Genomic DNA, 21,544 nt, shown 5'->3' on the forward strand with positions numbered 1-21,544 from the left:
TGAATTTCGGCGGTTTTCTAGAGAGGATTCCTTGATTGTTACTAACAATTCTACCTAACATCTGTTGAGCAAATATTTGCCATTCTCAAACCAGAAGGAGGAATTTCAGATAAAATGGCAGGTTTAGGAGGCAGTGTAGTGGACCTTCTTAGATCATGCAAATTCACTTCTCTGGTTAGGAGCCTATGTTTTCTCACATGGGGTAGTTTCTGGATGGGAGGTTAAGCTTACTTCTATGGATCAAGGACTGAATAATGGACTGTAAGTTACATAGTTTCCATGTATACATGACACACACATATAATTATATAATTTACGTGTTCGTGTGTAATTTTGTAACACAGCACACTAAGCGTTGTCTCTAAACTAGTGTTACAGGGAGATTAGATGCGCGCTGCACCGTTTTCCCTCTCTTGTATTCTAGCCTCGATAGAACTTACCTGTAAGAAGTTATTTTCTTTTAACCAAGTGGCGACTGAATCGAACAAGTACCACTGGTTTCTGATTTGCACAGCTTCTGAACAAGTTTCCAGTGCTTCTGGAATGTTTACATTTTATCTTTAGTATGTAATTATGACTGCGTGTAATCGGCATCACCAGCGTGATTGTTGAGAACCATTGCAGATCTTACAGTAAATACTATGAAAATTGATTGCGTTTGTGACCTTCGACTGTGAGCAGAAATTTTGGAAATAGCTACGCGCCTATATCACAGCCGAGTGTTAGGAGAAATGGCTTCTGTGGTGTGTGTTTTTGTGGCTCTGCCCTGAGAAAACTGTGGACCTGTAGACATTCCTCTCGTGTTCTTCTGAGGTTCATGACCCAGCGCTCCTGCCGGCCGGTCTTCGTTGAGTGCTGGCTGTGTGTTAGGCTTGGTCAGACACTGGCCCTGCAGAGGTGAGAGGATGAAACGGTCTGCTGTCCAAGGGGGAAGGGACACAGACTCACCGTCATGGCCCCATCGTGCTGTCGGACCAGAACCTAAGTGGCAGCCGACAACGCTGACTGCACTTCGGGCCTGAGGTTGAATCCTGGCTTTCCCACTCAGTAGAGGTGTCCCTGTCTGTCTCCGTTTCCAAGGTCGCTTTTTGGGCGGTTAACTTGACGGACCACGTCTGCAAGTGCTGATTGTGCGGCACGTGTGGACGCACGGTTCTTCTCTCAGATAGCTCCCACCCTAGTCTGGAAGACAGATGGCGGAAGACACGGCAGGCACGTGGTAAGTGCTCTGTTGGGGTGGTGGGCACCGGGGCCATCTCCGTAGATTACTGAGATGATGAGACTTTAGATGGCAGAGAATTGTCTGGAATTTTCTGTGCCGGTAAGGGGGAGGGCGTTCCTGGCAGAGAGCATTGTCGGTTCAGCAAACATGCATCCTCTGGGACCTGTTGCGAGAGCCGAGCCAGAGGCACACTTGTCGGGAGCGTCGTTGGCGGCAGACGTGCACGACTAAGCCGGTGCACGTTTGCAGTGAACGCAGCGAGGAGGGAGGCCCCGAGGGGCCAGGGCAGGAGACCTCTCCTCCTTGCCAGGTTGGCAGGTTGAAGGGAGCCATAGGAAGTGTTTCTTCTGAATCCTGAAGTGTTTTTAGGACCTAGCCGGGGGAATCCGTGGGGCGCTCGGGGGGTGCCGGGGCTGGCCGAGCCCGTGTGTGCCTGCCGAGCTGGGAGTACGCTGCTCCTTCCCGCGTGACGCTCGCGGCTGCTGCTGGTTCTCCGTGCAGGCGTGGCTGCGTGGCTTGTTCTGGCCAGTGACACAGGCCCCTCCAAGCCCAAGCTTTAAGTCCCATGCTGTGCTGCTGTCGTCGCTCCTCCAGGAACTGGTATGTCCCAGCTGGAGGCTAATTCTTTCAACTTTGCTACCAGAACGAAGGCTTGGGGGACATTCCCAGCTGCCCACACACCCAGGAGCTGTCACAGGAAGGAAATGGGTCTTGGTTGTTGTGAGCCCCTGAGGTGCTGTGTCCTTTGTTGTCGCAGCTTAACCTGATGACTGAAGTACAGTGTGTGTTGTGTGTGCCCCCTAGTGTGTCTGGAGTGGGGGCGTCAGTGACGTGTGACACTGGACGTGCTCACCAGGGACAGTTTCTTACTGGCCTTGTTAGCCAAGCGAGCATGACCCAGATGAAGTAGTACGAGGTTTGCCTCCAGCAGACCCTCCTGGTCGCAGAGTGTAAGGAGTGCGGGGAGAGCCTGCTCGGAGGCCGGACTCTTACGGGCTCTTTGGCTCTTGTTCCTGTGGGATGAAGGCCTGAACTGAACCAGGGCTGCTCAGTTCACAGGGAAGGACGGAGCCTACGCTCAGGACGTGCCACGGGGACACGGAGAGTGACGAGGGGAGCGTCTGAGAGCAAAGGAAGTCCAGGCGAGTCCCACGTCCGTGCTTGGCCACCTAGACAGATGGTAGGCCCCTGAACCAGAGCTTTAAAATATATATACACATAGTAGATTAGGTTTGGGGGGCAAACTAGGAGGTTGTGTTTGAGGTAGTTTGAATTTGGGTGCCCATGAGCGTCCGGGTGGAAGGTTCTGTGCAGACAGCTGAGGAGGAGCAGCAGCAGGGGACGAAGGGTGATTGTGGCTGGTGGGTGGGAGGGCGCCAGGCAGAGAGGAGCCTGCTGGGGAAGACTTGTGAGAGAGGCGAGAGCCCCGGACAGCAGGCTTGAGAACGCCCTGCGCCTGGAGCGGTGGAGGAGGGGCGCTCCGGAGCCCAGGACTGAGCAGCTCTAGAAGCTGATGCAGTCTTGCTGCGGCCCAGACGGGGCGGGGCTGATGGAGGGAGCTCGCTTGCCAGGCCTTCCCCTCTGTGACCTGTGACACCTGTGACCTCGCCTGTCCGGACTGATTGCTGGGCAGCGCCCCTGCCTGCACCACCGCCCTTCCCCAGGGAGCCTCCACCCTCCCGTTGCCAAACTCACTTGGGCATTGTAGGCCCCAGAGAGGCTTTTCTCTGTCAGTGAAAGAAGGTCCGTGATTAGTAACGGGCCTGGTCTGAGACCACGGGGACAAACGGACACCGACTGTGCTGACGTGGCCCACTTACTTACTGGCTTCCGACTATGCACACTCGTTGGATGCTAAAAAACGTTGCCGATACTCCTGGTCACAGATGCCCGTGCAAGAGGGCATTACGGAGGGCCTGACTGATCTCCCGGTAGCCGCTGCTCCCCGGGACATCTTCTGCCTTCCTCTCCTTTACCAGGACTGGACTGCGGACGTTATGGCTGTCGTCACAGAATCTGGACTCTGTGTTTTCTAGACCAGGCAGTCGAGGCCATGACTTGCTGTGCCCACATCCAGGTACTGCTTTGGAGTCTGGGCTGGTGGGTTCGTGTGGTGACTGTTCCTGAGGAGGCGCTGGCGCGGGCTGGCGTCCAGCCCTGCAGTAGTGCTGTTGCGCACATGGACATTTAGGCCTCTCCCGTTATCTGTAATAAAGGCCCAAACCCAAAGCAAGAACTGTGTTCGGTTTCGGGGGCCAGTCTTCGAGGAGAGGGGCTGAGGAACGGACTAGTAACGAGCGGATAGTGCAGGAGGCAGAAAGGAAGGTAAGTGGAGTTCTGGAGAATCCAGTAGCGGTCAGCCAGTGCCCTTGGTTGGCGGGTTTTGGAGGTAGGATTTGTCTCAGAGCTCCAGCATTCTCTCTCAGGTTGGTCTGTACGAGAACACCAGTTTCTCCTCATCACAAACTTGTGATTGACCTTTTTGCTTCCAGTCTCCTCTGTGCTCAGGTGTTCAAGTAATTTCCCCCAAACTCCCGCACCTCCAGGCCTCGCGATGCTGAAATGTTTTTTAGCAATTTCTGGCCTCTCTTCCCTAGTGTTTGGGAAGATAGAATAGCTAGGGGGCATCTGCGTAGAGTCGAGGACGTGATGAATTTACTGGCAGGAATTAGGTAGTGAGTATAAGACGGCTGTTTTTATTTCCAAGGTTGAAGAGTGGGTCGTTGATAGCACAGCACATTGTCAAGCACTTGGGCGCTTGCACCGAGCTTGGCTCTTTGAAACAGGGAAGCGCGGGTCTGCACTCTGCTCTCAGTTTGAATCGTTTAACTTTAAACATACAAGTTAAATTTTAACAACTTGTTCATTGCTTTTTACCCTAAGAGACTGAATTCTTTGACCTTCACCAAAACCTCTCCTGTCCAAGTCAACAACGACCGTTCACACGGCCAAGCCCAGCCATTTCATAACACCTTGATCAGACACATGCTCCGTGAGCTCTTTGTCCCCATGGTCTCTGGGACTGGCCTGCTTTCCTTGCTGAGTGAAGGGACCCCAGGGGTTGACCCAGCTACGTCCTCTCATCTCCACAGTTACTTGCTGGGTCAGATTGCCCCTGCTCATGATGTAAGTGCTGAATTGCCTGTGTTTATATCCCAAGGGTTAGTCATTGCCCCGAGTTAACACTTCCAGAACGGAGCTCTCCTTTCCCATTGGCCCACTTCTGCTCCGTCTCTCACAGTCTTCCCCGTCCTTGCAGGCTTCCGCTAGTCCGCTCTCATCTGATTTGTGTATGCCCATGACCTGGCCATCATTCTTGATTTCTTCCCTTCTCTCGGGCCTCTTCCTGAATCTCTCAGCGGATCCTTGCAGCTCTGCCTTTGGGCTGGTTTCATCGTCTAACTGCTTCTTGATGCTTGGCCCGGCCTACGCTACCCTCATCTCGTCCATACTCTTCCAGTGACCTCTTCCCTAATCTTCTTTCTTCTTTTCCCCCATCATTTCCTTTGCCCTCTTACCTGTCTCCTACACAGAGATAATACTTCTAAACCTAAATTAAATCATGTCATTTTTCTGGTCAAAACTCTCAAATGGCTTTATATGACTCAGAACGTACCTTGGCCTACAAAGCCCAGCGTGATGCCATTTTCTCCCGCTTCTCATTCGGCCGTAGTCATCGTGGTCTTGTTATTTGTCAGACGTGCCAGCCGGGCTGCTGTCTTGGGGCATTTGTACTTGTTTCCTCTGCTGGAAATGCTCTTTGCCTAGAGTTAGGGCTTTGTTCAAGTATTCCCTCCCACTTCTACCCCCAGTGGACTTGTGGTCCCTCTGCTCTGTGTCATCTTCCTGCTTGCCACCACCTGTCAGTGTTGTGTATTTCCTGCTGGATTGTACTTTCCCGAAAATAAGGGATGTTATTTTGTTCATTGCTCTTTCCCCATTGCCTAGAATTGGGAGGGGGATGAGGGGAAGAGATGATCATGATGATTTAACTGGAAATAAAACTAATCTGTCCCCTAGGCTTACTTTCTTAAGTCTTCCTTGACCAAATTGCAGTTTTCATTTCTTTTTGAAACATTTTACTCTAGGGTGCCTGGGTGGCTCGGTTGGTTAAATGTCTAACCTTCTGCTCAGGTCATGAACTCAGGGTCCTGGGATCGAGCCCCATGTCAGGCTCTCTGCTCGCAGGGGAGTCCGCATCTCCATCTCTCTCTCTGACTCTGCTCTCTCTCTCAAATAAATAAATCTTAAAAACAAAAAAATTACTCTAAGTCGTTATTCCCATATTACAGAATGTTACATTTATTTATTGAATGTGTAATTTTTACATTTTTAATACACTTCAGAAGTATTAGCAAAGTGAGGTTTATCTTTGAACTGATTTGTGTCCCAGCTTTGGAAATTCTGAACTGTGGTGTTTGTTTTTTCCTCCCTTGTGGACCGTTCTCTCTCTTTCCCTTCTTCCTTCCATCTCTTGAGAAACAGACAACCCTTGTCCGGACGCTCGGACCCCGTTCTGAGTAGAACCGTGGTTGTGCCCTCAGCCTGCCTCCCTGGGCAGTCCTTGTATTGTGGGGACAGCTCCTTGGGAAAGGCGAACGTGTCCTGGCAGCGGGCTGTCTCAAGGCCTCCTTGACTCGAGGATGCGCTCCACACCTGGTGGGGGCTGTGAACCGCATTTAATTCCCAGAACAGCAAGGGAGGTCTTAATGTTTTTCTTTCAGTTGAATGGAGGCTCAGAAATGTTAAGGAACTAATAGTACAGACATAGCCCTTCCGTCCCGCTTTCTGCCTTTGCAGAGAGAACTACTCACTGAGAGTTGTGGATGACCGTTCCCTTACTTCAGCTGTTCTGTGCTTCTCCACTGTCCACATCAGCCCGGCTAATCTGTCCCAACCCCTACGTGGAAATGATCAGGTTGTTTGTATTTTTCCACTGTTACAGATGTGTATTTCATGAACACCCTCGTTCATGTTTCCTTCTGTATAAAGACAGTTTTTAGCATGGACACCTGGTAATTACTAGGTCATAGGCCATGCAGAGACTCTGTTTACCCGGCCTGGCAAATTGATCTCTGAGATGGTGTATCAGTTTGCATTCCAAATTCCAGAATGTCCTCCCTCAGTGTATTCAGACTTTTTTCTTTTAGAAGCTGGACTATACGAAATATTTATTGCTTATACATTACCCTGATTTCAGTGAATGGACATGTTTTCTTATGTTTATGGTCATTCCGATTTTCTCTTTGAATTGCCTGTTTATATATTTTGTATATATTTTTTCCCATGAGCTAATTGTCTTTTTCACACTGACTCACAGAAATTCTTTGTAAAATCTGAATTCTGATTTTTCGTACGTTATGTATTTTAGAAATATGTTGATGTTATGGTTTCTCATTTTTTACAACGTTTTTTACATTTTTAGATTTTTTTTTTTACATTTTTTCTCATTTGTTTTACAGTGTCTTCTGTCACAGATTTCAAAACTTTTCGAGTTGGGTGTATCTTTTTTAAGTTTATATTTTTTCATTGTTTGGTGCATACATTCCATGTTTTACTCTGGGAGTTTTACAGTGGCTTTTTACAGTTAGATGTAGTCCCCTTGAGGTCTCTGCAGTATGGTTGTGTACTTCCCCTCACCCTCGTGTAGTGGGGGCCGCAGTGCTGGGCATTCTGGGGCCGCCCGGTACACCTGGTTTTCTGGCTTTCCTTCTTGGAGTTTTCTTTCTTTTTATAACTCAGCGGTATACTTAAGAGAAGGTTTATTTTGTATTATCTGTCATATAAGGTGATGGTTCCTGAGTGTTTAGTGTACCGTCATGCTAGAAGTGGGAGTTTTACAGTATTATTTTTTTTTAAAGATTTTATTTATTTATTGACAGACAGAGATCACAAGTAGGCAGAGAGGCAGGCAGAGAGAGGGGGAAGCAGGCTCCCCGCTGAGCAGAGACCTGATGCGGGGCTCGATCCCAGGACCCTGAGACCATGACCTGAGCTGAAGGCAGAGGCTGAAGCCAGCGAGCCACCCAGCCCCCCCCCCCAGTCTTATTTTTATACAACGGGGTAAGTAAGAGGCAGTGTTGCTTCGTGATTGAAAAGTATGGCCTCCTGTTTCAAAATTGCCTCAGTAGGAACTCTGGCCCACGGGTATTAGCTGTGCCCTCACGGTTAAGTGAGTCGGTCTTTCTCAGACCCAGTTCTTCCTTTGCGGGACAGGAGAGCAGTAGGACCGGCCTCTAGGGTTGCGGGTGGCGCTGAGGGGGAGAACGGCCGGGGAGCTCTCATCTCAGCACCGCGTTTGGCTCCTTCCGCACTAACGGGATGTTTTAGGAGGGATGCCCGGGTGTGTTAGGACGTTCCTGTGTCATCGTCATTATTCGTGTCTTGTTTTCCTTTCCCTTTCTCGTTTCCGTTGCTGGAGCAGAATGTCTTCCTTGTTCGTCTCGGAGCCGAAATTTGGATCCGTCTGCCTGTCTTAGTGTCCCTTGACACCATTTGTGGGCAGAGGAGGCTTCCAACAGCATGAGGGGGTTTGACAGTGTATGTTTCGGGTTGACTCTGCCTTCAGTATCCTAAGTTGAAACAAAAGCTCTTATTTGTCGCTGTTGGTTACCGTGCCCGCGGTCACATCCAGACCCAGCAGCCTCCCCTCAGACGTCTCTCGAGCCAGGTGTCGTGAGCGGCGTGATTCCGTGTGGAAGAACACCGTGATTCGTAGGTTTTCGTTTCACGGACCGTAACACTGTATTTCTGTATCTGTTTGCGAGGTCGTGTCCTATGCCATTGTGCTGATTACCTGAGGACTTTATTCCACAGTGTGCTTTCTGTCGTCTGTATGTGCGCGTGCATCAGCTCGCGCTGTTTACCAGTTGGCATGAGCCGGGCGAGGAGGTGAGAGTATTCTGGTGAGAGTATTCAGTGACGTTAAGATGCGTCTGTCCAGCGATCGCTCTCTCCGTGCTAATTCTCTTCCGCAGTTAACTTGTTAAGAAGGCGCCTCACTTGACCTGTGAGCTGTCCTCGGCCTGGCTCTGCCCTACACAGAGGTTCTGTGTTCCTTTTCTAAACTAGTGCTCTTAAAAATCCTCCTTAAGGACAGGACTCCTTTTCAAAGTCCCTGTGCCGACTTACACACCTTACCTGTTGGTTTTTCTCTTGCCTGGTCCTAAGTGGCATTCCAGTCGGCCGGGGTCATTGGCTAAGGCAGAGGGAGACGGGAAGTCAGGTGGGAAGGTACTGCTTGGCACTGACTGTGCGGTTCAGGAGCATTCCTGATCCCAAGGGGGAGAGTGCCAGCCGTGTGCATGGCAGGCGCGGAGCCTGCCCTGACCAGAGGGCTTGTCGAGTTTGTGAAGTTCCCACTGTAAGACCACCCTAGTCCGTGTCACTTCTGCGGCATTGTCGGTCCCACTACTAGTTTCTAACTCGTTCTTTTCTCCTCTGTCCCAGCCCCCTCTGGGTATCTTGTGTAGGACATAGAGGACAAACCACAGCCTGTATTTTATGGTCGTAAAATGCAGTTCTACCATAGAGCTTTGAGGATATTTTTAATTTAGGAAAGTTGCGTGAAGGTTGGTTTCTTTTTTTTTTTTTTTTTATCAAAGTAGGTTGAATTATGAATTCAGTTTTTAGTCTGTTGTACTACTATAGGAGAAGGATACGGATGGCAGCATTTTGATTATAGGAAGCGTCTTTGAATCAGTCAGCAGAGAATTTACTTCGATGTGCAAGCTGCCGTAAGTGCAGGACAGGACAGTCTGCTTGCTTGTGTGTACAGCTGCTGTGGTGTGCTACCCTCGCTCAGATTTAGAAGGTCCTTCTTAGTTACTTATTTTGTTTTGGTTTTTTTGGGGGGAGAGAACATGTAAGCGGGAACATGTAAGAGGGAGAGAGAGAATATCCAAGCAGATTCCCCACTGAGTGGGGCGCCTGATGTGGGGCTCCATCCCATGGCCCTGGGACCGTGAGCTGAGCTGAAGCCAGGAGGCAGGCACCTCGCTGACAGAGCCACCCAGGCGCCCTGAAACTCCTTTTTTTTTTTAAAGATTCCACCCTTTTTTTTTTTTTTTTTTTAGATTTTATTTATTTATTTGACAGACAGAGATCACAAGTAGACAGAGAGGCAGGCAGAGAGAGAGAGGGAAGCAGGTTCCCTGCTGAGCAGAGAGCCTGATGCGGGGCTTGATCCCAGGACCCTGAGATCATGACCTGAGCCAAAGGCAGTGACTTAACCCACTGAGCCACCCAGGTGCCCCCTGAAACTCCTTTTTAACATTTTACGTACTTAAAAAAGAATCTCAGTACAGATTTAAGAAGCAGGTTATAAAAACACATTTTCTAATTTTACATTCTTGGCTTTTCTTTTTGATATTATCATACTGTGATATTGAGGACAGAGGTCAGGAATTCTGTGTATGTGGATTCGGTTATAGTCAGATCCTTGGAAACTTCTGGATATTGAGCTTCAAAGCAATTTGTAAATGTTGTAAAGTGTCAGTTTTATTCTATAAAGTTAACTATTTCACATTTTTCTGTTACTTTTCTTATGGGCTCAGTTGTTTTTGCTTTTGTATTTTGTTTTGCTAGAGATGGGATTCGGTGCCTTTCAAATGCGTGGTCGTGAGGGTGCACACGAGAAGTGGCATTTGTCATCAGTGCCTTATTTGTAGCAGCTGCTTTTAGATACCGCAGGGGTGTGGTGACCCCAAACGCAGTGGAACAGAGTCGCCTCTCCATTTTGTAGGCAGGGAACCCGACAGCTCAGGCATCTTGCCCGGAGCCCACGTGAGCGTTCAGTGAAAACACCGGAGTTCGAGCTAATGTCCACCCATTTCCAAGGCCCTGCCTCCCTCCCTCTCTCCTCCACACACCTGCTGCTTGCTCAGTGCGAGCTGCTGACGCGTAGCTTCTGGTGTTACTTCATTCTCTTCTTAGAGAATCCAGCTCCTTGAATTTTTTTCTAAAGCATCTGTATTTTTATGAAATAGATTTATTTCATATTTAATAATAAGTTTGTAATTATAATGTATTTTTATATTAAACACTTTTAATAAGGAAATTAAATAGATGTAACTCCTTTATATTCATCCCCATGACTTAAAAATTTTCAAGATTTCATTGTTCTTTTTTTGTTTCTTAAGATTTTATTTATTTGAAAGAGAGTAAGTGAGAGAGAGCACGTAGTGGGTGGAGAAGCCGAAGGCAGAGGGAGAAGCAGGCTCCCCACTGAGCAGGGAACCTGATGCAGGCTGGATCCCAGGGTCCTGGCATCGTGACCTGAGCCAACCGCAGACGTTCAGCCGCCTGAGCCACCCAGGCGCCCTCAAAATTTCATTGTTCTTAGTGCATTAGTTTTTTTTTTATTTTTAGCTAACTATTTTTAAAGCAAATCCTGAAAGCTGACATGGTTTTCTTCTACTTCAGTGTGTATCCCAAAAAATCTAACCATAATGCAGTAATCCTGCCAACAAAGTTAACCGTATTTTCTTACTGTTCTCTAATATCTAATCTGTGTCAGATTTCCCGGTCTCTCGGAAAAACTGTTCTACGGTTAATTTATCGGAGTCAGGATGCAAACAGGGTCCACACGTCATACTTAGTTAGCTTATGTCTCTTTTTAAGCTGGAGCTATTCCCACCCCTCTCCAACTGGACATGCTGGAAAAAACTGGCTAAATTTTCCTAGAGAATATCCCCATTCGGACTTCCCTTTTTTGTTTCCAGGGATGGTGGTGGCATTTGACTTGTTTCCATGGCTTTAAAGCAGCATTGGCTTCAGATCCAACTATTGGATAAGAATGCTTGGTTTAGTAGTGCTGTTTGTGGACTGTGGCCTCCCACTGGCTGCAGGGCAGGAGGGGGCCTGTCCCACTGACCCTCCAGGGCAGACTTTGCAGCATAGTAGACCTGTGCCTAATCAAGGAGGCCTTAAAAATTGTGATATTCTAATTCTATCACTTCTGTCACACTGAGTGGCTGGAATTCTTCTTTAAAAAACAGAAACAAATTTTCTGCATGTAAGTTAAGGAAATCCGAGTTTCTGAGTTCTTTCACTTTAATTGCTTATTTTCAGGCCAAGGAATTGGTGCCCTAGTTACCTGCAGTGGTGACGGTGATTAGTGATTTTGTTTTCGGCTTGCTTGGTTTTCTTTACTATCATGAATGTGAGAATTTTTTTTTTCATTTTTCTAAAATAAGCCTTTTATTTAAATTCCAGTATAGTTAACATACAGGGTTGTATTAGCTTCAGGGAGACAGTATAGTGACTCAGCAGTTCTATGCATTACACAGTGCTCATCATGAAAAGTGTTTTTTTTTTTTAAGATTTTTTTTTTTTTTTTTTTTTAAGTAATCTCTACATCCATTGTGGGGCCTTGAATTCAACAACCTGGAGACAAGAGGCATGTGTTCCACCAACTGAGCTAGCCAGGCACCCCTTCATAAGTGTCCTCTTTAACCCCGTCACCTTCCCCCGCATCCCCTCACCCACTTCCCCTGATGTCCATCAGTTCGTTCTCTACCGTTAAGACTCTGATTTTTGGTCTCTCTCTCTCTCTCCTTCCTTTCCTTTGTGGGTTTTTTTTGTTGTTGTTATTTTGTTTTGTTTCTTTAATTCCACATACAAGTGAAATCCTATGGTACTTGCCTTTCTCTGACTTAGTCACTTAGCACCGTACTCTGTAGATCCATCCAGGTCGTCACAAATGGCAAGAATTCATCTTTCTTGTGGCTCCTGTTGCATCGTGCCCATGTACGCGACCTCTCCGTCCTTGCATCAGTGCAGGCACCTGCGCTGCTTCCCCAGTGTGGCTGCCCTTGGCAGTGCTGCTGTATTTTTATGTGCTCATGTTTCGGTCACTTGTAATCGTTATTCTGGCCGGCGCTCAGATGACCCCAGATTTGGCCAGGTGCACCTTTTGGTTGGCTCGAAGGTTCTCTTGAATGAGCCAGTTAGTTTTTGAGAACTTCCTTTTTTTCTAGCGTAACAAAATGTACCAAACTCATCTTGTCCATTTTCTGACATATACCCGAGTTCAGCCATTTCTCCAAGGAGCCGTGATGCCCTTTTGCCTTTTAGTGGAGAGTGTTAGTCGGATCGTAGTCTCTGTGCTACACATGCTTATTTTTTGGAGCTTATCTTTTGCTTCAAGGTCTCTGCATGGGAAGAACTAGGAGACAATTACCTTTTTGTGGGGGGGAGAAATCCATGAATTTCTGCTGGTGTTAACTGTTTAGATTTGGCCTTACAGGGTTTTTACTTAATTTCTTTGATTTTTAAAAAAATTTTATCTCCTTCTCTTAAATTGCAATCTTGTTTTATAACTATATTAACACGATGACTTGTTTGCTTTATTCTATCAAATCGTTCTGTATCACACATAACACCGGTGTTGCTATTAGCAGTAGGACTTGTGAGTGAGATTAATGTTTCTTTGCAAGATATTTGTGCTTAGAGTAGAGTCTACCAGGGAGGTAAAGTCAAAATGCTATTTTCCAACATTACTTGAAAAAAATATTTTTTTCAAGTAATGTAACCACCCTGTATACTGGTAGACATTAATTTCAGTTTGTTTTAAAATTTTAGTGATTATTTTTTGTTAAAATTTAATTTTTGTTATTGAAATAATCAGGCGGCTCCGCAGCTGAAAGCTATGGTCAGTCTCGGGTGCAGAGGCGCCACTGCCCTCCTGGCTTCCTCTTGCAGATGTGACGGAGCGCGTGCGTGTTTGTGCTTCCTGCGCTTCCGCGTGAAACAGGCCTGCTGTGCGCACGTCCTGCTCCTTCTTCCCGCTAACCGGGCTGCGTCCCCGTGGAAAGAGCTCTTCCTCCTGCCTGCCAGTGGCAGCGTTGCCCGAGAGCAGCAGGCCTTTCCACTGCCGGTGCCCTGCGCTGGGTCCTGCGCACACTCACGCCTGCACACGCCGGGCTGGTGGGGCGCTCAGGCCCCCGTCTGTGCTGGCGCGGCTGGGGTAGAGCCGCGGAAGTGGGGCGGCATGTCAGGCTCACTTTGCCTAATATTGCCACACTCTGCTCCTGAGTAGGTGCCCTTTTTTTTTTTTTTTTTTTTTGGCCACCACCCAAATAGAGTATGTTGTTAAATTTTCAGGTTTTTACCAGTGTGACTGTTGAGAAATGGCATCTATCATACTTTATTTGAAGTCATTTTGTCGTGGGTGAGCTTGTGGTCCTTTCTGATACTTGAGTCCTGTTTCCCTCTTTTCTGAGCTGTCTGTAGTTCTGGATGGTTTTTGGCTCATTTTTTTCAAGTGAGTTATTGGTGTTTTTCTTCTCAAATTTTAGGAACTCTTATTATTTATTTATTTATTATTTACTTACGGGGGGAGGAAGCAAGGAAGGGATTATTCTCAGAGCCAAGCCAAGGCCAAGGCGCACAGCCGTGGTAGCAGGAGGGGCGGCCCCCCAGGCCACAGAGTGGCTATGTGCCCACCCCCAGCACAGGCAGCGTGGCCGGGACGGGGTGCAGCGGGGAGTGTCAGGCCTGTGGGCTCCCATTCCCCCGCGGGTGGTGCTCAGTGGGTGCTGCAGTGGGGCGCTGGGCTGCGAGGGAAGGGGCATCTGGATGTGCCTGGAAAGGTCCCCCGGAAGCCATTCAGGGCCAGGCAGGAGGATCTCCCCAGTGCACCCGTGGTGTCTGTGGGTAGAGCCCGGCTCCCAGGCCTCACGGTTGGCGTTAGGGAACAGAGCCCAGGCAGGACCTGCTCGTTGGCGGAGTGAGGAGCGCTGCTCCAGCCGGGCTTCTCCAGCACAGGCTCTGGAGCGCCTGCTGGCCGTCTGGCTGAGCCGGCTGCCACCGCTGTCCCCTGCCAGTTCCACCAGGAGGATCGCAGGGACCACTGGCTGCCCATAGCCCAGGGGTTCACCTTCTGTCTTCCGTGCTCTTCATGTGGAAGCCCAGCGTCAGGGCGGCGGTGTTGTTTTCCCCAAGGCCCTTTGTTGAGGGGAGAGCTGTTGACCAGCGTCGTCTGGGCTGAGCGTGAGCACGCTGAGCTCCCAGTGTTTCTGACTCATCTTCACGGTGGTCGAAGCCCCGTGGTCCCTGTAACCCCCCAGAACTCTTTCTACGTCAGAAAGATTATATTTCTTTTCTGCCATGTTAGTTGGAAATGCTTTTTCCCCGAGTTTGTCACTTGTCATTACACGTACCCTATTGTGTGCTTTTTGTCCTCCAAATGAAGATTTATGTGGTCAAATTTGTTAACGTTTTCTTTAGTTGCTGAATGATATACATTATATTCTAGTATATAATTCTTAAATATGTATTTCCATAAAGATGTTTTGTTATATAGTAAAAACTTTAAACCACCATGTAACCTGAACATGTGGGCACTGTGGGAGGGGAACTTAAAACTGTTCATAGAAATGTTCCCCGTGACTGTGGCCAGACTGCAAGGGACGCTGTCTTGGGATTAGGGACGCCATGTAATCTCATTCATAGGGGCCGTCACGGCTCAAGCCGAGAGAACATGGCATTTTGTGTGTGCACATGTGTGGGAGAGACAGTAGGGTTACCAGGTTTGTAGATCAAGGAAATGTGTCAGCCGTATCGTGTCTGGACTTCATCAAGGAATTCAGCAGTATTCTTGTTTCTTTGTATTCTTGTGGTTGATGATCTGGGTCTAAGTACTGTTAGATGAATGATGGAGCCAGTTTGTACTCAAAGGCTGATTAGCTCCAAGTTTAGCGCCATGCTGGAGAAATGTTACTCGGTAACTGGCATGTAGATGACTCGGGAATTTAAATTTACTGGACTCTCCATGAGATATCAACAATTTAGGCGATAAGCAAAGGCTAATGTAATCTTACATTGCATTCATTACAGGTGTGGTGTTAGAAACAGCAGTATCGGACTTGACCAGAACTACATGTTGGGAGTCCTGGTGATGAGTTCTGGAAATGGTATCAGGCCGGGTGGATAGCACACAAATGTGTTCAGGAGAGACGTGGACAGAGTAAGTGGATTTGGAATTTTGTCGCAGGAAAGAGAACAGTTGGAGGAACTAGAATTAGAAGGCCATTCTGGAGAGGGACTAGACTTGTTCTAAACCCACAGTTCTCTGCAGGCGCCGTGTTGTCCCTGGAGGACATATGCAGATGTCTGGAGATGGTTTTAGTTTCACAGGTGGGTGGGAGCTTCTGGCGTCCAGGTGACAGAAGCTGGGTGCTCTCAGCATCCCAGTGCATAGCACACCTCCCACAGTGCAGAACTGTCCAGTCCCAGATGTCATGGTGCTAAGTTCAAAAAACGGCTCTCAAACTAAATTGGTTTAACTGTCCCCTATAATAAGACAAAGAATTGCATTTTACCTTGTAGTCCAGGGTATACACAGGAGTAACTGGAATTAAGATTCCATGAGCTGCTGCTTACCCCATTTCCTTACCCAGAGGCCATTGTACCCAGTAGAAGTCTGTTCTCCTGTATACCATTTCATTAGTAATGGGAGGGAAATGATCATTCATAAACCACCGTTTGAATATAGGCCTAAATAATACCAAAGGGTAAGATAAGCCCAGCTGCTGAAGCTACCAGAGATGTGTTTTGCTTTCTTCATTAATGAGGTTATACTCACACCTACTTCAGAATTAGAGTTCTATTAATCAACTCTGGAGTTTATTTAGTGTGTTAATAAGGATGCACTAATTTTTACTATATTATGGTCTTTAAAATTACGTATTTTTTTAAAAATTAGGTTTTATTTATTTATTTGACAGAGAGTACAAGGAGAGGGAGCAGCAGAGCAGCAGGCAGAGGGAGAAGGCAGGCTCCTGCTCCCAGGACCCTGGGATCATGACCTGAGCCCATGGCACATGCTTAACTAAGTGAACCACCCAAGTGCCCCCAAATTATTTAATAATTGTGTTTTAATGTAATTGTTTCCTTTGTAATCTTTTGTATTTTATTTAATGCATTTAACATTTTTATTCTGAGAACAGATTGATGGGCTTTACTAGACTTCCAGAGAATCTTCGGCAAGTTGATTTTAACCTCTACACCAGATTGGTGGCATTTAGGGTTGTTTTGTATATCTGTTATGCAAATACACTTAAAGATTACACTGAATATACACCGAAATGTAGACATCGTCCTTGATCATGCATGTGCTGATCGCTCTCGTCAGGTGGTTCAGTGCGTCGTCTAATGGTCTTGTTTCAGTCCACGGTTGTGCGTATGTGTGGTAGCCATTGGAGACTTAAAAATTCTAACAGTACCATGGGGAAACCTTCACTTCTTGATTGCCTCCCCCTCACCCCACCCTGATGCGGACTTAGGAACTGGGTAGATTGCTGATTCTGTTAGGGTCTCGCAGCGGAACGCAGGTTTAGCTCGCGGTGACAGTTGGCAGAGTCCGGGCTCACAAGTTTAGCCACGGGGGCGGGCGACGGTAAGAAGTCCCTGCAGGCAGCAGCGCTGAGCGTCTCAGATACCAGGGGGGCCTCCTGGTTCTCGCAGCACGCTGTGCTCTCCAGTGGGCGACAGCTCGTGTATAGTGTGTGAAGGTGTTTGTGCACCGGATGGTTTTTGTTAAGAGTTTGTAGAATGGGAGATGTGCTTTGTTGTCTTTGAGGGTGTGTGTGTATGTGTGTGTTTGGTGTGTGTCTGTGTGTGTGTTTTAATCCAGAAAACTTGCTCTCCACCTGAAAGATAACTTTCCCCTATTCGGTAAACTTGGTTTTTCTCATCTTTGCTGAACTGGCATTCAAGATGTTAGAGGTAAAGTAGTTGGCTCACACTTGAACAGGGGACACTGTGGTGTGTAACAGATTACAAATTATTTTCAGACAAAGATATTTGAATTATTTTATTATAAAAATATGACTGCGGGGTCAGAGAGGCGGCTCTCACGTGATTGTACACCCATTTGCGTTCCTACCCACAGAGCAGTGGTGCCCTGTGGAAGTCCTTTCTACACGGAAGAGGAAACAGATTCTGCAACAGTTCTATAGAGCTGGGTTTGGAGGTGAAGAGAGGAAGCTTTTTTTCTGTTTTGTTTTGTTTTTTAAGATTTTAGGTATTTGCTTGAGAGCAAGCACGCACACATGAACCAGAACCCCCCACACACCCCCCCCACTGAGCAGGTTGCCCAATGTGGGGCTCAGTGCCAGGACCCTGAGATCGTGCCGTGAGCTGAGGGCAGACGCTTAACCCACTGAGCCACCCAGGTACCCCAAGAGGAAACTCTTAATTTGTACTCTGTAGTTATCTGAAGGGTGTTCAGTATAAAACAAACCATTTACTTAATTTTTATAGAAGCCTTGTAAGGTCCCATTTACAGGTGCCGTAATTAGGCCATTAGAAACAGAATGGGGGCGCCGGCCCGGCTCTGTGGGCAGAGCCTACAACTCTCCGTCTTGGGTTGTTAGAGCCCACCATCGGTGTGCAGATGTGACTTAGACTCTTTTAAACAGAAAAGGAAAAGGGTGAATAAGCAAAGAAAAGAGAGACAAACTGACTCTTAATACAGAGAACAAACTGGTGGTTGGGGGGGTGGGTGAACTAGGTGAAGGGGTTAAGAGGACATTTGCGGTGGTGAGCGTGAGAACTCTGTGTAGTTGAACATTCTCCACCTGAAACTGACGCAGCACTGGATGTGAATATACTTGATAAGAAATACTAAATAATATTTTAAAAAGAAAACACAGGGTTTCTTAGGAGCTCCCCTCCCATGGGAATGGGGAGTAGGCCGGAAAGGGCAGGGAAAGGGCCCCTCTGGGAATGAATGCCATGGGAGGAGTAAGCATGAGCCTGGCCAGGACATCGTTTTACAGTTGTTACTTATTTTAAGCTTTCCTGAAATGCATATAATTTTTGAAGAGTATCCTTGAAGTACTGGTGTTAAGAAACAGTGTTTATATAAGTAAGATTCCAAAAACCCATATTCAAGTATTTTTTTCCATCTTCTACCTAAATTATTAACACTCAGATGGCCCTTGTCTAGTTGATCAATTATGTACTGATAATATGTGTGTGTGAGGCACACGCCGTATTTTTTTCTTAACATTTGCACCTATTGTTGGAAGCACCAGCGTTAGGAATGAATTTTCTGTGTGTAATAAAGCAGTGTGTTCTGTCAGCGGCCCTTTTTTCCGCGGGGAGTCGGATGACTACCCGTTCCAGTCAGCGTTGCTTTGCTGTGGGCTGGAAGTGGCTTCGCACGAGTGCCGGTCACAGTGAGAAGGAGGGACTAGCGCTGCCCGCTGGTTGGCTTTAGAACCAATGCTTCTGAGTACTTTGGGCAAAAGGAGATGTAGGATTGCCCTGGTGAGTTTTTACTGGTTTGGGGAGGGCGAATTGATGATCAGTTTCATTGATTAAGATATTGGTAAAATGCTTCAAAGTGAATCTCCACCTTTAACCCTTAGTTCTTTGCATTGGCTCTCTAGTAATTGATGATACAGCCTTCTGCGGTTTGGGGTGGTCGTTGCTTTTGGCCTGTTCTTTCTGATAAATATTAAAATAGTTTTGTTTCTGGGTTGTCATTAAGTCCACTCCAAGGAGTGTTCCATTTCCATTGTAATAATCCTTGTGGTGATATTTCTCAGGGAGAAGTTTATACAAAGGTAAGTAAGTATACACCTTTAGGGAAGAAAGAAACTTGTTTTCCTGCCAGGAAAAAATAACCTGTAAGGAAAGGAAAACAGGTGATACACTGTATCTTCTGCCTCTAGATTACTGCCCTTGCACATGGTGGCTGCTGGAGCTGATGGTAGTGCTTACCCCGGTTGTACCCCAGTTACTGGCCTGCCTGCCTCCAAACTCAAGTGTCTTCCGGAAAATATGCTGCTAGCAAGTGGGCAGTACATTTAGGTATTGGGGGACCTACAACAGTGTTTTTTAAATTTTAAATCGTGTTGTCTTTTGCATAGTTTGTGTAAGGACTTCGTTAAGGAAGCATTTGTCTTTGTGCAGTTGTAACTGTTAGCCTGTCATTGAAACTTCACGGCTGCTTATTACAGATTGGAAGTTTGTCCCAGAGCCCTTCTCAGTTCAGAACAGACAACCCACAGCTGGAAGAGTCGGATATTGTTATTGGAAGTTTTGACTCAAATTTGTTGTTATTTTTATGTGTGAAGCAGTGTACTAGCGACTGAGGGAGGGCCTAGAACAATGAATCAGAGGCCCCTCAGGAAAGCTTCTGTCTAGTGGGAGTGCTGATTGCTCATTCTTTATATAGTTTACTCCTCAAAACAAGCTTATTTGTATTTTATAATCAAGGAAATTGGAGCTCACATGCATATCAGAGAGCTCACTCAAAGACACAGCTATTAAGTTGAAATGCCAACTCATTTCTGCCCTGCTGCAAACTCCAGGTGTCCCTCGCACCCCGCAGCGTGCGGGCTCACAGGCTAATAGAGAAATTCATCAGGCACCGCGCACAGTGTGAGCCTCGCCTCGCCTCGGAGCCCAGAGTGAGCTTTGAGAATCTTGTATCCGGATGCCAGATCTGTCTAGGCGGGGGTGTGGCAAGTTATTGACCCCTCTGAGTGTCAGAATTCTTTCTCTTCACTGTTTTTCTGGAACCCCTCTTCTACGTGTTGTAAAGAACGGAAGACGTCACACCCCTCTTCCTCTAGAAGATGAAGCGTCTTGAAGGAGGGTTAGGGCATGGTGGTTATGTAAGAGTTGCGGTTTCAGGGGACAGCTCATGCTGTCTGTGTCTCAGCCCTGCTCCTTGGCAAGCTGTCTGATCTGAGTTCAGACAGACGTAAACCTCCGTGGACCTTGTTTCGTAGCCCCTGGAAAGTTGGGATGATAACAGTACCTAATTCATGTTCGAGGAATTAAATGCTGAACTCTTAGTATCTGGCACACGGTAGCTCTTAATATATGTTAGTTATTATTAGTTATATTATAGTAATATATATTAGTTGTTACAGTTGGTTTGATCTTTGAGGTTCAGGAACTGATTTATCAATCTTCTCAGATCTGATAAAATTCTGTGGACTTAGTCACACAGGCCAACTATTTTTTGAATAATTAAACAGTGCTAATGTATTAATTTATTCAGGTGTTATTCTAGTAATAGCTATACTCAGGTATTCTGTGTGATAATGAGGTAACCAGGCAAACTAAGTTATTATTTATTAACATTTATCTAGTGCAAATGAAATCAAAGGTAGTTTTAGTAGGCTGCTTTATTTAGGCTCACTGTAGAACCTGGAGATTTGTTTTTTTAAAAACATCAACAGAAATACTGTTTCTCTGTAGACATGTTGTTGCTTTTTGGATCTCTGCCCTTGGGTTTGTTCCTTTTTTTCCCTTTTATCTCAACCTTTTATGTGAGATCAGTAGCAAAACCATATTAATAACAGATTTTGTATTTGTAGTTTCCTCTTAAAAACGGTAGTAATCTGTACATAAGGCATTTTCATGAGGGTAGTTGAAGCATGCCTTTTCCATGCTTGTGGTACCAGATTCATTCTTGATGGTTTCCTCTGTGTTCTTGCCCAGTTGGGCGTTCGCTCCCCGATCTTTGACGTCTGGTAGCGTGGAGGTGTTCGTGGGCAGTTACCAGAGAAAGTGGTGTTTTCTTGTCTATGCGCACCTGGCTTAGTCATGCTGCAAATGATGGAAGATTACTGTGTTAGCAAAATGATCAAGTGGGAGGCTACTTTGCCTTTTTGGTTCAACTTCATCTATAAAGCATGAGGCATGGGAGGAGCCAGGGTAGTTTTGCCAGTTAATGTTTGAGACCGTTAGTGTAATCTAAAGGTGATTTCAGAGCGGTAGTGGTGACGATAGCATCAGAATCCTGGGATCGCAGTAGGACTCCCATAGAGACCTAAATTTATTCAACTAAAGGTGTAGAGTAATTCTTGTTTCCTCCTCTGCCGTTTTAGGATAGCCTGAGGGGGGGTGGATAGGGAGAGTGTAACCTGAAGTGGAAACGTGGATGTTGAGAGGGACAGGCCAGGGGACGGGTGAGGGGAGGGGCCGGCCAGCAGAGGAGAGCTGGGGAAGCTCTGCAGGGGAAAGCGTTCGGACAGCTCTTGACATCGAGGAAGTATAGGACGTACTTGGCACGCAGGAGCTGTGGTTAAGACCGGGAATGTTGTGCTTACAGTGCTGGTCACAGTGGTACGGTGCCGTGCTGACATGCACGGTCACAGCTCAGCGGCGTCTCATGGTGCTGTTCGCAGTGGTATGGTGCTGGTCACAGTGGTACGGTGCTGTGCTGACAGACGTGGTTACAGTTCAGGGCTGTCTTCCACAGGTATTGTTACTTCATGGAGGTCCAGGGTTGCCAGAGTAAAAGACAAACCTCCCAAAAGGATGTTGTTTGACTTTCTTTGCCACCTGACCTGA

The 21,544-nt window shown here is 47.0% G+C and overlaps 1 protein-coding gene across 18 annotated transcripts in view; it reads left to right on the plus strand.

Moving 5' to 3' along the window:
• The window catches only part of AFDN (afadin, adherens junction formation factor), a 133,916-nt gene that overhangs the window by 13,875 nt on the left and 98,497 nt on the right, over positions 1-21,544 (plus strand). The window lies entirely within an intron of this gene.

This window comes from Lutra lutra, chromosome 6 (assembly GCF_902655055.1).
Source record: "Lutra lutra chromosome 6, mLutLut1.2, whole genome shotgun sequence".
Classification (NCBI taxonomy): Eukaryota; Metazoa; Chordata; class Mammalia; order Carnivora; family Mustelidae; genus Lutra; species Lutra lutra.